Raw genomic sequence first — 6113 nt, 5'->3', positions numbered from 1 at the left:
TCAACTAGCTGCCCTTAAAATATTTTTTTAAGAATTCAATAATCAATAAGTAGCATGATATAAGGTGTTATGCCACAGTTCCCTTTTAATGTCCTGACCCAGTTTCCCTAATTATCCTATTCAGTTACTCTGCCTCAGGTTATACCCATTCTCTCTTAACGTTAGGATAAAAAGGTCTTATATCTTAGACCTTAGGGCTCAATGGTCTTCAAACTTTTGTTCTCAATATCTTTATCCTATTAAAAATGATTGAGGATCTGTCCAAAGAGTTTTTGTTTATGTGGGTTATAGTTATAGACATTGATCACATTAAAAATAAAAACCAATTATGAATTTGTAGACTCTGAAAGGATTTCAGAGATTCCTTAGGATGCTCTGGACCAGACTTTGAGAACCACTGCCTTAGGCTATAATCATTCCCTCTTATTGTTTGATGGGATAAAGGTCTTTATCCATTTTAGACATCATTAGAATATCAGGAGCCTCTCCAGTACCTCCCTCATTATGTCATCCTAGGTGCCTGCCTCCATTATTTCATCCTCATCCTAGGTTCCTCCTCCCACTTAGATCATCCCCATCCAGGTACCTCTCCCATTATGTCATTATTCTTGTTACCCTATAAAAGAATCTTGTATCTGAGGCTGGATTCTTGGACCATAGTCTCATTTAGCCCTGGGACCAAACTATGGATCCATTTGATCCCAGTAAATGTTCCCTTTTAAATCAAATATTAAATTGTTCTCTAATCTCCATCTTGCTCAGTTTCTCTGGCATTACAAAGGGACAGAGGGAGCCTCCAAATCAGAAAAAGTCTTGTGACAAACACTGGCTTTGTGACCCTGGGCAAATTTAACTTCTCAGCCCCAGTTGAAATTTCATTTGAAGAACAGAGGTTGAGCTGCATTCAGTTCACTCCCATGGTTGTGGGAAAGTTTGCTCATTTGAAAGAATGAATCCAATGGAACGGGCTTCAAGAAATCAAAGGTGTGGCCCAAATAACATAAAACAAACTACAAAAACTGGATTCTTTCCATATCCTTCAGTTAATTTGTGATTTAGAATATATGTTCTAATAGATATAATTTGCAAAAACCCTCCTGTTCTCCTTATTGTCATTGAGTAATCTTGGGGTGTATGTAGATTATTCTTATAAAGATTTTAAAAGAGACTGAAAAATAGACTTATAGATTACATTAATTGTTAGTAAATGTAAATGTATTTTTCCTTCTATGGCAGCTAGATGGCTGCCATATAATGGATAGAGTGAGTCAAGAAGATTCATTTTCATGAATTCAAATCAGATTTCAGATAACTTTGTAGTAGTGTGAGGAGAAGATAAAAACCAAGATGAAAACTGAAACAATTTTGTTTGCATTTCTATAATAATCTCTTCATTAATGACAGTGGAACCATAACATTTGTAGACCAAGTTAGTCCTTTAATTGGTAGATGAGGAAGTGAAAAAGGCACTAAAAAGAACAAAAACAGGAAAAGGATCTGGACCAGACTAAGTAGTATATATAAAGGAAATGGATGCTTGAGGCCACATAATTGTAAGATCACTGAGAGACTGATTTTCATGATAAACAAAAGAAGGAACAATTTTTGGTCATTGTTTAGTCGTGTTCAACTTTTCATGATTCTTTTGGAGTTTTCTTACAAAGAGACTGCAGTGATTTGCCATTTTCTTTTTCAGCTCATTTGACAGATGAGGAAACTGAGGCAAACAGGGTTAAATGACTTGCTCAGGGTCACACAACTAGTAAGTGTCTGAGGCCATATTTGAACTCAGAAAGTTGTCTACTTGACTCTGTCCACTCTTCCACCTAGGTGCTCAGGGAGCCAGCTAAGATCCTGCTAAATGAAACTTTTTTCTTGTCCTTTTAGTATTATAAATAAATGAATATTAGCTTTGGTAAAAAGTATTGAATGTATTACAGTACCTTACATTTTTATTTGCTTTTCCTTATTCCTTTTGTTTGGATCTTTATTTTCTCTCGCAATAATTTTCTTTAAAAAAAAATTATCAGGGAATGTAAATAAATATAAAAGCAAGGACAAAAATTGCTTATACAACAAAAAGCTATTATAAATTATTATATACAAAACTAATATGTTTAATTTCTTGTCTATAGCTTTAAATTGTGAATGTTAATTTTAATAAGGTAATAAAACTACTCTGAGAGATATGCAGATAAAATTGACAATTTTTGGTAACTGATTAGATGTAGGAGTGAGAAAATGAAGAGTTAAGGATGACACTGTGGTTGTGAATCAAGAACCATAACTATTTTAGTCTGAAATAAGTGAATTTAGCATCTTTTTTACAAAAATAATAAATTAATATTGGAAATCCTTCCCTTCAGGCTACAAAACTCAAAGGTAAGTTCCTTTCCTTTCAATTCTCCACTGCCTGTTAAGATGGTCTCACTCATTATATTCCTGGGTAAGTTCTTCTCTTTCTGTCAACTGAGTGTACTTTAAAAATTTCATTTGAGTTTTTCATGCTATTTGCCTTGGATTTCTATGAAGTGGAAAAAACAAAACAAAATGAAACACTTCACATTTTACTATGACTGTGAAGCTGTGTTCTCTACCCAAGTACAGACCAGCCTCATTTAAGAAAATGTTCTTTATCTCTCTTAATACAATTATAAATTGGGCTGGGATTCAAGAGTTTAATAGCTAAATTTTAAGCCAAGGTAATTAAAGTTCAAAAGGTTTGTCCATTTCTTTAAAATAATAATCATAATATTTTACTTTTTCCAATTACACACAATTTTAAACATTCACCATTAAAAAATTTTGAGTTTTACATTTTCTCCATCCCTCTCCTTACCTCTCTTCTCCTTATGATGGTAAGCAACTTGATATATTATAAATTGCAGTCATGTAAAACATATTTCCCTATTAGTCATGTTGTGAAAGAAGTAAAAGACAAATAGAAAAAAAGAAAAAAGTTGAAGATAGCATACTTTGATTTGCATTCAGACTCAGTTCTTTTTCTGAATGTGAATAACATTTTCTTGTTATGAGACCTTTGAAATTGTCTTGGATTATTGCATCGCTGAGAACTAAATCTATCATAGTTGATCATCACATAATCTTCATCTTTCTGTGTATATTGTCCTCCTGGTTCTTCTCACTCACTTTGCATCAGTTCTTGTAAGTCTTTCCAGGTTTTTCTGAAACATATTGGTCATCATTTCTTTTAATACAATAGTATTCTGTAATATTCATATACCATAACTTGTTCAGTGATTCCCCAATTAATGGGTATCCCTTCAACTTCTAACTCTTAACCACTATAAAAAGAGCTGCTCTAAATATTTTTATACAAGTAGGTCTTTCCCAACCTTGATTCCGACCTCCATCCCTATCCCCATCATCTCTTTGGGATAAAAACCTACTAATAGTGGTTTTGCTGAGACAAAAGGGCTGCATGGTTCCAAATTGCTCTCCAAAATGGTTGGATCAATTTGGTCTGTTCATTTCATAAAAAGCATAATAATAATAACAAGCTATCTCACAAGACTATAACTCTTTACTAGAAAAAAAGCATTTTCTCACAACACTGAAATTTTATTATATGATCCATTTTGTAGTTGAAGAAATCAAGGTGTATGTAATGACTAGCCCAATTGTCACAGAACTAATTGGAAGAAAGATACCCCAGATCTCCTCCTAATTCCCAGCCTAGGGTACTTTTTTAGCCCTTCCACTATACTGTTTCCATACTATTTCTTATTTTCCTTAAAGAACATGAGACATTATTTTGTGCACATGGAACTGTGTAATGGAGACAGCTCTGGCTAAAACAGAGTTGTATTTGTCTTACATTTGTGGTTTCTGACTCTGGAGAGCTCAGTTACCATGGTAATTCCTTATATTTGTATGGCTTAAAAACTTTAAAAAATAATAAATGGCAAGTGCTTAGGGGTACTTTATACATATTAGAGTAAATAAATCATGTTTCCTTTGCAGTGAATATTATTTTACCTTAAAAACACAGTAAGATTTACCCTAGGGAATTTTATAATAGAAAGACTTCCTTGTCTGTCTAAATATTGCTTTTGCTATTTACTTACTATAAGCAGAACCTAGAACCATTTTAGACCTCAGGGTGCATAAAAACAATTTAGAAAACAAGCAACCCTTACTACCTGCTGCAATACCTTAATAATAGAAATAGTTTTTGTAAAAGAGATTGCAAATCATGTTTCTCCAGAGTAACAGTGTTATAATAGGGTTTAGCATCTCTGATCAAGGATTCTGCATTAAATAAATCAGAGATATAGGTAACTAACAATATACCATAAGGCAAAGATATGGCAAGATACCTCTATAATTTTAAATAATAAAACTATGTTCCAAGTCATTTAAAATGGGAATAAAGGTACTAAACTTACTGTTAATACAAGTGCTCAGTATACTTTAAAATTACTTGAGTCTCAGAGATACTTTAAAGGTATTTAGGTACCATGGACTTGTGATCATCATCATCATCATCATCATAATAATAGAAATGACAATGATAGCTGACATTTATGTGGTTCTTTAGAGTTTGCAAAACACTTTACATACTTTTTGCCATCTCAACCTCAACATATAGGTGCTATAAATAATAATTTATTATTCCCATTTTCCAGATATAGAAACTGAAACTGAAAGCAAGTACATTCGTAGTTCATAGGTTGAAGAAAACTCAAAGGCCATGTAATCCAACTTTTGTTTGCAGTTTGTTTTGTATGCATAGGGGCTAGATACTAGTCATGTGACTCAAGCTTTCTGTACTTCAGTTTTCTCATTTATAAAATGAAGGGATTATATTTGATGACTTCAAAGGTTTATTCCAGGGAGGTTATGTGACTTTCTTGATATTAACTTGCCTTTAGCTAGACACATGTTGGAGACAGGGTTTGGACACGGCAAATTGAAATGTTGACAAGTCATTCCAACAACACAAGGGGTACCCTGAATATGCCTTCTAATTAATTCTGTGCAATTCTTGACAGTGTTGTTACAAAGGTCTTCTACTAGGGTTCATCTAATGTTTCAGGAATCTTGTAAGAGTTCTTGCCATTGCATGGATACCAATGGAGCACAAAGGCTATCATGTGGTACTTTTTTTCTCTCACTTCATGACTGATTAACCTGATTGCATGAGGGATCACCACAACTTTAGTTTTTTTAAGAGTGTACTATTCAGTGACCTTTAGTCATAAACCATCGAGAGAAAAATACTTTAGTTAGAAATATGGACCCTTTTTTTCAGAGAGAGACTAGGGGTTGTTAAAAACATGACACCATTTCTTAAAGATAATGAAGCATATTCTTCCTCCCTCTGTTCAATTCTAAGTCCATGTACAGTATTTGTCCAAGACTTATCTATTAATGGATTAATTATTGGAGTTGTCTAAACAACTGTAGATCAAAATCTGGGCAATAGATATTTTTCTTCAACTTGATTTTTCCCAGTGTGATAAGCCAAATTCTTTTAAGTCATTATGAATCTCCTTAAAGAGATCTCAAAACATTTTGGGAATGGATACAATTGATAGGAAGCATTCCAACAACAGGGGCAATGTAGGATTTCTTCACCTGTAGGTAGTCCCTCATCCATTTGGAAGCTGCACTATGCATTCTTCATAATAACTATAGCATCATGTATATGACCTAAAACTAACATCCTAGATGTGATATATTTGAACTAAATATATTAATAAAAACTTGTTTCGAATTTAAATGTATGACTCACCTTCTTCTTTGGGAAAATTTGGATGATGTAGAACTCTTCAAAAAAGTTGTCCATAGAAGTAGTCCATGAAAGCTTTTAAAAAACTGTTTTTTTCCCCCAATTACTTGCAAAAAGCATTTTAAATCTTTTTTTTTTTTTTTTTAAGTTTTGAGTTCCAAATTCTATTCTTCTCTCCCTTTCTTCACTTTCCTTAATATGGTAAGCAATCTGACTTATGCAATAATGTAAAATATTTCTATATTAGTCATTTTATTCAATACGACTCTAATTACAACAATTACAAGAAACAAAAAGAAAAATAGCATGCTTCAGTCTGTAGTCAGACATAAGTTCTTTCTCTGGAAAAGCATTTTCT

The sequence above is a fragment of the Antechinus flavipes genome, chromosome 5, assembly GCF_016432865.1.
Source record: "Antechinus flavipes isolate AdamAnt ecotype Samford, QLD, Australia chromosome 5, AdamAnt_v2, whole genome shotgun sequence".
NCBI classification, from domain to species: domain Eukaryota; kingdom Metazoa; phylum Chordata; class Mammalia; order Dasyuromorphia; family Dasyuridae; genus Antechinus; species Antechinus flavipes.
Note: the sequence above shows the minus strand (reverse complement) of the source record.